The sequence below is a fragment of the Egretta garzetta genome, unplaced genomic scaffold (assembly GCF_000687185.1).
Source record: "Egretta garzetta isolate BGI_Z169 unplaced genomic scaffold, ASM68718v1 scaffold374, whole genome shotgun sequence".
NCBI classification, from domain to species: domain Eukaryota; kingdom Metazoa; phylum Chordata; class Aves; order Pelecaniformes; family Ardeidae; genus Egretta; species Egretta garzetta.
Genome location: NW_009259419.1, coordinates 1935484 through 1945432, shown reverse-complemented (window position 1 = coordinate 1945432; position 9949 = coordinate 1935484).

Here is a 9949-nt window from a genome sequence, read left to right as displayed (position 1 = left end):
GGAAAGGTCTCAAGGCAATATGGGTTCATCAGTGGAAAAGCAGTGAGACAAACCCAGGACTCACTGCAAAAGAGAGGGGGAAAAAAAAATATTATTTTTTAATTGTAAAAAAAAAATTCAAAAAATTCTCAGAACAAAGCCACTTCATCTACAACACTTTTTAAATGGAAGTCAAGCTGAAGATTGGAAGACCGCCTGCACAAGAAGCATGTTTTCCTGTTCCCTGTACAACAAGCAGAGGGTGGTTTCAATTCCTCGGTGGCTGAGCTGTTGCACAACACAGCTCACTGATGAAGGAGCTGCTTTAAAAGCAACGGAGCTTTGACCTCTTGGTGGCTCAGCTTCTCCAGTGTCTCTAAAACGTTTGTTTAAAAGTGGGAAATGACTAACAGGCCTTTGGAGAAGTGAAGGCAGTTGAGGTCCAGCTTTGGGAAGTTACTCACAGTGCCAGGCAGGCAGAGCTGGGGCAGCCTCGCGAGAGCAGGGGCTGGAAGACAGCAGAGTGGCGGCAGCTCCATCCTCACTCCTGCAGGTGACCAGAGGAGTTCAGCTCCTGGCATATGGTTCTGGTTCAGCCCACCGGAGCCCCAAGAGCAAGCCTGAATGTCACATGCTGCTGCTCTAAACTCACCTCACCTCTCCCCACACCGCCATCCTGACACTCCTGCTAAAAAAATCCAGCCTGCAGACACACTCAGCCTTTGAGAGCCCAAACCAAGCATCAAAGAACCAACCCCATATTCCCCAGATGACAAAAAGCTGGCAGTGGCAGCACCAAGAAGGCTTGCCTTGCCCTTACATCTCCACAGGCTGTCAACTCTGAAACCTAATGATGGTGCTAAAACAGCAGTGATCCTTGGCTTGCTTCCGGGGACCACTGCAATGGGCTACCAGCTGCAGTGGCCTTGTGCCACCATCCCACACTCCTTCCACGAAGCCGCAGCCCCTCCAAGGCAGCATCCAGCTTACCCCAAATGCTTGCCATGGCATAGCCACTGCAGCATGCCAGAGGCTGAAAACATGGAAGCTCACCTCTGATGTACAACAGATTACAACCCACACAGCACAGTCTTCTTGTACTCACCAAGAACAGCCCCGACACTGGGAACAACAGGCCAGCACCCTCAGGGGAGCCCACACATGCCAGCAGCAACTTAAGGAAAGCTGCTTTTATTCTATACAAGCAAGCAAAGACCTTGAACTCTTATCAGGCACTTATCACCAGGACAACAGAGAAAGGTGCTTGAACCCTGGCCAAAATGGTTTTCTTTCTGCTTCACAGAACACATGAGTTGCAAGAGCGCCCTGTCTCCAGGAGTATTTGTGCCTCAGAGGCAGCAGCAAGGTTTCCAGGGTAAGCTGCTATGGCAGTCTAAACCCAGTCACAAGTATAAGGGGTTTCAAATGATGACACCATTTAAAAAACCCCAGCCCAACAGCATTACCTCTCCAAGGACAGGCATTACTCCAAGACCTACATCCCTTTATCACACTACACTGAAATATTAGCCCAGACCCACTTTCCTCACTAGCTTAAGCTGAAAAACCTGTCTGCAAACTGGGACACAGGCACTTCTTATTCTGCCATCCCTGGTTTGGGTGCAGAGAGCAGGGCTAAAGGCTGGCAGCAACAAAGCAGAGGTGGGAAGAGGGGAGCCTGAGTATTTTGTCTGTCTCCTGCCACACTTCTTAGTATGAGCTATAAAACTCTGAAAAGTTCATTATTGATACACATTTCCAACCCCTGGAGCTGTAACTCACCACGCATAGAACTTCCCTCCTGCTTGTGTTACCTGCCTTCCTACTGGATTTAGTAAAAATTCCCATTTATTGAAGTGAAATTCCCACCCACATTGTCAGGCACTTCAGGAGATGCTGCTGTACCCAGCTCTGGGTGAGCTGCCGAACAGCAGCACTCCCAAGAGCCCATTGACCAACCCTCCTCTGAGATGGACCACATTGGTGAGTGCAGGGTAGGCAGATGGGCTGCATGGCCAGCATGGGCACGGGCCCTGCCCAGCCTCCGCAGCATGCCATGCTCCATGGCCCCAGCAGCACCAGGCTCTGGGAAAACCTCTGCAGGAGCCCAAGACCTCATCCAAGAGCGCTTCACACCTTTCTGCAACAAAAAACCCACGCGTGCTCCAAACGCACTGTTCATGTCAACGGTGGCTGCTGCTCCTGCTCCACCGCGGGCAGACGCGCTGCCAAAATGGAAGGCAATGGTGAGCCCAGTAAGCCCATCCCAGTCGCGGTGCCCAAGCAGGGCTACAGGAGCAGTCCAGGGAGCAGAGCCAAGGGGGAGCAGCCCACCGGGGCCCCGCACTTGCCCTGTGCAGCTCAGGCAGCAGCAGGGAGCAAGCCGACCTTTCTGACATGCTTAGCAGCTGGGCTCGGCTGTTTCTCAGCCTCACTATTTATACTGGCCTCACTATTTATACCAGCCTCACTATTTATGCCTGGCTTGTTTTTGTCATGCATCTCATCTCCCTGTTACCTTACATCGTCTTGTTAGCCCTTCTTTATTTCTGTTTTCTGAGCTGGAGCATCGCAAAATACTGGCAACACCTTGGAAACTTCAGCCTTCCCATTTCCCTAAATTGCATGTGCAGAAGCAGAGGGAAATCCCAGCAAGGGGAGCTGCACCCTAATCCCCCAGCCACTTACTAAGCCAAGGAAAGACATGCTATCGGACAAATCTGATCAGGCAGTTACAATAATTTCAGCAGTGAAAGCAACACTTCCAAATGGAGGATTGCATAAAACTACCCTAGTGCCGAATCCTGCAGGTGAAAGGTATTGCCACCGTGATTTTAGGTGCCTTTGTACGCACAAAATGATCTTATTGCCTCTCCATAGAGAATAGCTACTGAGGCAGGAAAAGCAAACTGAAAAACCCTACTGTGTACTTGCTATGGTCTAACCTCCTGATTATACTTGGATTTGAAAATTTCATTAGAAATTAATTACAGAGAAACCGGAAATATTACAGAGGCCTCATCACCAGACCCAGGGGGGGTTTCTTGGCAGTAGAGCAGCTTCAGGCAGCACTGGAAGACTTCTGACTATTTTTTTTTACAAAGCGAAAGGGAAAGACAGACTCTTTCCAAACACCACTTTGCAGGAAAAAAAAAAAGGCTTTTGACTGATAACCCAATCTTTTTCAGAAAAAAACCCCAGATTTCCTGTTGGCATGTAGGTGACAGAGGAACCTCTCCCTATTGAGGCGGCAGTTGCCGTTAAGAGTTAACTCCTGTAACACAGCAGCTTCCCACCGAAGGAAGCTCATGACAGAGCTGCCCTCTTTCCTCATCCCTATTTGTTATTTCAACAGACCTAGCGGCAGCCAAGAGCAGAGGCAACGAACAAATGGGAGTAAAAATAGGTCCTCAAAGACATGCAGAGCATTCGCCAATTATTTTTTTTCAGTCTTTCTGCTTGGCCCTGTATCTATCGTGTTTTACAATTCAGATGGCTGAGGGATTCCTACAGCAAAACCAGACCAAATACAGCCCTTGGGTAAGCATTATGGTATATATTCTTGCTTCTGAATAGAACTGAGGTGGCTGCTTTGCTTTTTCTTAGACAGGAGGAGTTTGCCCTGCGATCAGCTATGGCATCAGAACAGTCCCACTCTGAACAGTGGGGTCTGAACAGCCAGAAGATAAATATACACTAAACACAGGTGAAGTCGAATTGTTTAGGCCCAATGGTTGAATAGGTAATTTCTGAGCCGCAGAGCCCTGCTCACATCCCAGACATAAATGCCTTGGTGGGGGAAAGGATGGTTAGGGTAAAGCTCCCTGCAGCAACCCGAGCATCTCCACGGTGATGTTGCTGCAGCAGGAAGATTCATCTCTGCTTTGCTCCGAAGAGGCTCCGTCCCCCCAGACTTCATCTAGAGACGGGCATCTGCACAGTCCTGACAAGTACAGCCTGCTCCAGAGACCACGAGCCTGTGAACGTATGGCTCACGCTATGTACCTACACATCCCTCGGCTTTATGCAGAGCCATCTCAGCATCCCCAGCAGCGTCCCCTGGAATTAGGGTGCTGCTGCACCATCAGAGCTGGGGCCCTATAGCCAAGAGAACCACAAGTTTCCTTCGAGCCAATTATAGCACATTATAAATAGAGGATCCTGCTTGTTTTGGAACCAGCAAATAGCAAGTGGCAAGTTCTGCTTCCGCAAATAGCCCGGGGAGCTGGTATGGCTGGGTTCATGTCAGCTGGCCTGGGAAGTGCTGGGGTTAAACAGACACTACCGGGGAGCAAGGAGGTGCCCCCCACCCCAGCCAGAAACTGGCATGGACAAGCCTGGGCACTGACCATCATCAGAGTCAGGCTCTGCTTTAGCAAACCTTTATGCTACTTACCTGCAGGAAAACGGAGCTTTCATCCTATGCCTTCCTCGAGTCTTTTAAATCAGCAAACTTTAATAATCACAGATATACCTTTATAGACAAATCAATGCTTTTTTAATGATTTTAAGCATGTTCATGATATACAGTGCAAAAAGCAGACGTTCATTACCTATAGCTCTGTTCTTAGGGAGCCAGAGGGCAACAAATTCCCACTGAATGGAATCAGGCACCTGCTCAGAGCAATTCCCAACAGGGAAGGCATCTCATTCTTTAATTGTAAAACACGACATCACTTTTCTAACCTTTGAATATTTCTGATTATATTTTTTTTTCCAGGTGCAGAGAGAGAAATGCCAAGCGTGATGTCAGCAGGCAGCAGTACATGGCACAACTGCTCTTTCCAAAAGCAGAGCACTGAATGCCAACTGAGGCAGGGGCTGGATATTGCATGATAGCAGAGACAAGCTACGCTGTGCATATTTGGGGCAAGGGAGGCAAGGGTCTAACCCCTCGAGCCCTTGGGGTTTGCTCTGCCAAGGCCGGGTTGCTCTATCATTATGATAAGGGTAATCCTGTTAGGCAAACACATCAAACAAATAGTCATTCCTGATTGCAGACCTTGTCTAGGCAAATCTAACCTCGGGTTAAAAATGTGCTGAGTGTGCAGTCCTGTGGCACAGCACACTAGGGCTGAGCGAGGGGTACGCAGGGGTCTTCTGTGCCCCAGGACCCCAGTGCAGGCGCTCACCGAGGCTCGGGCTAATGCCTGGAAGCATCTAAAAATTGCAACAGAGTAAGTTTGCTCTCTTTCCCCTTCACTTCTCGTGTAGAAGAGGACAGATGACTCTTATGTCAGGCTGTTTTGCTTCTATATTTATGTCCTGCCTTAGGCTCACAATGTTCAGCTCAGATGCAATCCAGTCTGGTCTTATTAATACATCTGGGATAATATTTTTAACAACCAACATCAAGCTGAAGGCCACAGTCATCCGCCGGCGCCAGGAGTGCTCTGACCCCTCTCATCCGCTTGCTTACAAAACAGAAAGGCTGCCCAAAAGGTCCTTTTTCATCTTTTAAGGCACAAGTAGACTTTTCAGCTTCCCCCTGTAACATACTGGATCAAATTTAATCTCTGCTGCAGCACTGGGGGTTTCCGTAGGTTTCCAAAAGGATGAATGTAGCTAGCTCATTTATTACAGGTGCCAAAACCAAGGCTTAGTGAGGGGCAGCCTGCAAACCTAGCCAAAATAGAGAGGACACTGATGATATCCTGTGACCATTCCTGTCAGATACCTGCAGCTGAAGGACCATGTCACCCTTCTGCCCATCTCACTTCTACCAGAGAAAAGTTCTCTGTCAAGGAACCAGAATAAAAAATAAGTTTCAAAGCCTTAAAAACTGGGTTATCCCACCCCTGGCAAACTCCACAGATCCGTGACACCAGCTGAGACATTTATTCAGCCTCCCGTCAGCCGGCACTGACGTTCAGCAGTGGTCAACCCTCTCGCTACGTACTTCTTCAAGAGCTGGTGGGGAGATTTCCTTTCCAAAACAAAGTGTTTCAGAGCTTCACTTGGGCTCCCAAATGTCGTTTGGGATGCAGATTTTTGGAAGGGTGTCACATTCGCTCAGCAGCAGCCGGGAAACAAGAGTAACAAGAGAAGGCTTGTTTGCTTTGCTGTTTCTGAAGCAGCTTTTCTTCCATGCTGTGGGTCGGGATGGAGCTGACCCTGTAACGCAGCACAGAAAGCAAACCAGGCAGGGCTACGAGCAGCTCAGCTCAATGCGAAATGATGACTCACACAAAGTCAGGCAAGTGGGGAGTGCCTGCAATACAAAAGAAGACTGAGGAGGAAGAAGATGTGGGTGCTGAGAGAGACAGTGTGGGGGTGAGAACAGGTTTCAAGGCCACGACTCCTCCCCTGGACAGAGTGATGTTGTCTGATGGTTTCAGCAAGGGAGCCGGGAGCAATGCCCCAACCCAGATCACCAATGATTCACTGCAGTATCTCCAGCAACCTTGTTTCTTAAATGGAAATATTTTCCCACTTCCCAGGTAAACTTCTGTGTCTTTTTTCCAAAGCCATTTGAGATTCTGAAGTGAAAGGGCAGAGTGATTTGTAGCAGCGACTTGCCAATACGCCCCCTTGAAAAACAGAGATGGGCAAAAGAGGTGCACAAAAGGCGTGTGTACGTGATGGACGTTACAGTCTCAGAGGAGGGTACAGGAGGGGGATGCTTTCCTCTCCGTACCCAATGTGCAACACATATCCACGGTGAGTTGCCCCCACCACCATGCAGGAAGGACGTGTGCCCTCCTCCTTCCCCGGGGAGGGAAAGGACAGTCCCCGGGCAGCCTCCCTCGGCTGCCCTCCCGTCCCCTGTCCTGCAGGCAGCCAGGGGCCCCGCTGTCAGCTTCCCAGCTGGCTGCCCTGGAGATGGTAGAAATACGGGGTGAGCTCCTCAGGTGGGGAACCAGCAGCAGCAGAGGAAATGAAACAGAAAGGTTTCAGGATAAAATGTTTATCTAAGGCTTCCACGAGGTGTCAGCAACAGCTATTATTCATCACAGCTAAACAGAAGTGCTTGGGACTGCCATCCGCCTCTTTGCCTGGCACGTTCTCATGAAGGAGGAACACGTCTCATCTTGTGACTGCCAGCAGCTCTGCCTTCTTGTCCCCCCACAGGCCAGTGCCAGATGACCAATGTGCGTCCCCTGCCTAACGACAGCAGAGCAGAGGGGTCCCCATGTAGGCCAGGACCCCAAGGATCAGTTTGCTATACTTGCCTATTATCCCTGACTTAAAGAGCTCACCAGCTAAAAGAGGATGGTCAAAGTGGCATTACTGCACCTGGTCTGCAGATGGGATGCTGGGGGCACAGCGAGGTTAAACTGGAGGTCAGTGATGTCCCTGCGGTGGGAGGGGGACATGCAGTGTGTATAGTCCAGTCCAGCACTTCTGCTGCAACCCCCTGACTCTCCTCACTCATTGCTTCTCTCTGAAGATGTTTGATTTTAGCTAAATGGGACATTAGGCATTTCTTTCTGACCTGTTTATGAACACCCCAGAGCTGGAGGCTTCAAGCAAAGCGGCAGCTCTGCTGCTCCCGCTCAGCATGGGTCTGGGGCTGTTGTCCAAACTCCACCGGCCTTTGGTCCCAAGCCTGCTTCTGAGAGAGGAGACCGGTAAATGTTCAGAGCACACAAAATCCTTGCAAGGACTGGAGTAAAGCCCGTATCTTTCAGCCATTTTCAAAAATGAGCCCATCTTTTATCTCATCCTCAAAACCAGCACTAAACATTAACTCTGTTCAACGTGCTCACTCATATTGCCTATTTTCATATTGCTTTTAATTACGCCCACAGTCAAGTCCATTAAGTCAGATGTGATCGTGCCCTCAATTTAATGAAAACCTCAGGAAACGAATGATGTCTGCTACAAGAAACAGCAGAGCTTTTCCCTTCGTCCCATTACGCTGCTGGCTTTTGATAGCGTTAAGCGGGTTTTAGCTGGTCACTGGCTGGAGAAACCAAAGGATCAACATCCTGGAGGAGGGTGAAGAAAAAAATAGCTCCGAGAAAGCACGTCACATTACTCAGATGTGGTTGCACTGACGGAGTAATCTTCATCATGTGCCAAGGAACCTGTGATAAGCCCTCTCATAGTCGGATCAGTAATAAGATCAGTTACTTAATTCAAAGTGATTAAAACCAGACTGGACTGCAAACAGACAAGTCATGTCTGTGGGTCTGCATGTAAAATATTTATGTCATCGCAAAAATAAAACCTTTCTGGGATATCGTGTTTTGTCACTAGCACTGGGCACGCTATAAACAATTTTGGGGGAAAATGCAATACTTTTTCTCCGGTGCAGCCCACAAACAGGCTGCCTTTCCTACAGGCAGGCTCCTGCTTTGACTGTATGTGACAAATACGTTTTGCAAACAGGGGCCAGCCTCGTGGTTACCCATCGGTCTATTTTTAAGCCAGTGCTGCGTCCCAAAGCACACCCTGGTTGAGCTGGTCCCCCCACCTCCATAGGAGAGCTTGGCCCGAGAAAAACAGTCCTGCTTCCATGCCAAAGACATTAATTTCCTACACAAAAGCTAATTTGGCTTTGCAACTACACTAATCCCCTGCCTGTGGGCTCCGACACCACATGGCTTACCCAGGCATGTGCGGAAGATGAGTAGAAATGGCTGGGCAACCTGGCTTGTCACGACGCTGGACATCCAAATCGATGGCAATGTCCTGGCGATGGCTGGGAAAGGATTCAGGATTCGGGCAGGACTGTGTCCCGGAGCAGGCGGCACGCAGAGATGCAGCGGGTACCACTGCCGTCAGTGATGGGCAGCGAGGCACGGGCAGGTGAGGCTGCACCGGACACAAAGGAAGGGCTATAGAATTAGCTGGTTTTAAACTATTTCTTTTGATCCTGCGCTTTGGTACAAATTATCCTGTGCCTGCAGTAATAGCATGCGACTGAAAGGCGAGTGCCCAGCAATAGCAAGGAGCTGCGGAAGCGGCTGCCTTTAATGAGTTTTCATCTGGTATCGGACACAAGAGATGAAAGAGGATTTTCCGTGCCACGGCTGACATCCGAGACGCCAGGAGCTGTGGTGGATCCGTGGGGATCCTCAGATGACGAATTGCACTGACAAACGCTGGACGTAATTCTCTCCCTCAAAGCAGCTCAGCGCATGTTACCCTGATTTCTCTTCCCCGGGATGTGGTTGCCGAGGGTTTCTGGGTGTGACAGTGGTGGGCAGTGTCCTGCCTGGCTCGCCCTCCTGCCTGCATCCCCTCGCACAGCCCCCCGGGTTTTGGTGTGAGCACTGCGTGGCAGGGAAGAAGTTACAAAGCAAACCGAGCACAGTTTAAGCATTGTTTCCCTGGCTGAATGGCGGTTCAGAAGAGGCACGACAAAGGGAGCAGTTGTTCCTCGCCAGCTTCGTTCTCGTCAGGGTCAAGGGGAGGGTTGGCAGCGTGCCGCAGGCTCTCTCCCCGCCACCCCGAGCAGCTTCGCAGAGAGGGCTGCAAGGAAGCGGGCATTTCAGCAGACGCCTGGCGATCCCCCCGTGTGCATGCACACATGCCGTGCTGGGACACGTGGAAAGCATCGCCCATTCCAGCAGCGATCAGCAGAAGCTGAGCTCCCACACTGGCCAGGGCAGGGCTGGGGAACCCCAAGGACAGAGAAACCAGAGCTGTCGGCCCTGAACCCAACAGCGACTGTCACTGCCCAACTGCAGAGCGGCTGATCACTCCCTCCTGACTGAGAGGGTGAGGGCTGCAAGCGGGGGAGACGCTGGGGGTCAAACACACAGTGCAAAACAGGGAAATGCTCTGAACCCGCTGGAGGGGGGGATAAGGATGGAGCAGATGCCAGGATTTGCTGTCAGTAAGGAGGCCCCTATGAGAGAGCAGATCCCCATAATGACAGTACTTGCTTTACCAGTGCGTGGCTGTTACCCGTACACACACGCATTTTAGGGCCAAGGGACTGCAGGCGCCTGAGGGAGTCCCCGGCAGGGTTGCCAGCAGTGCTGGGCTCACCCCATGCCATGACCATCTCCTCACTCTT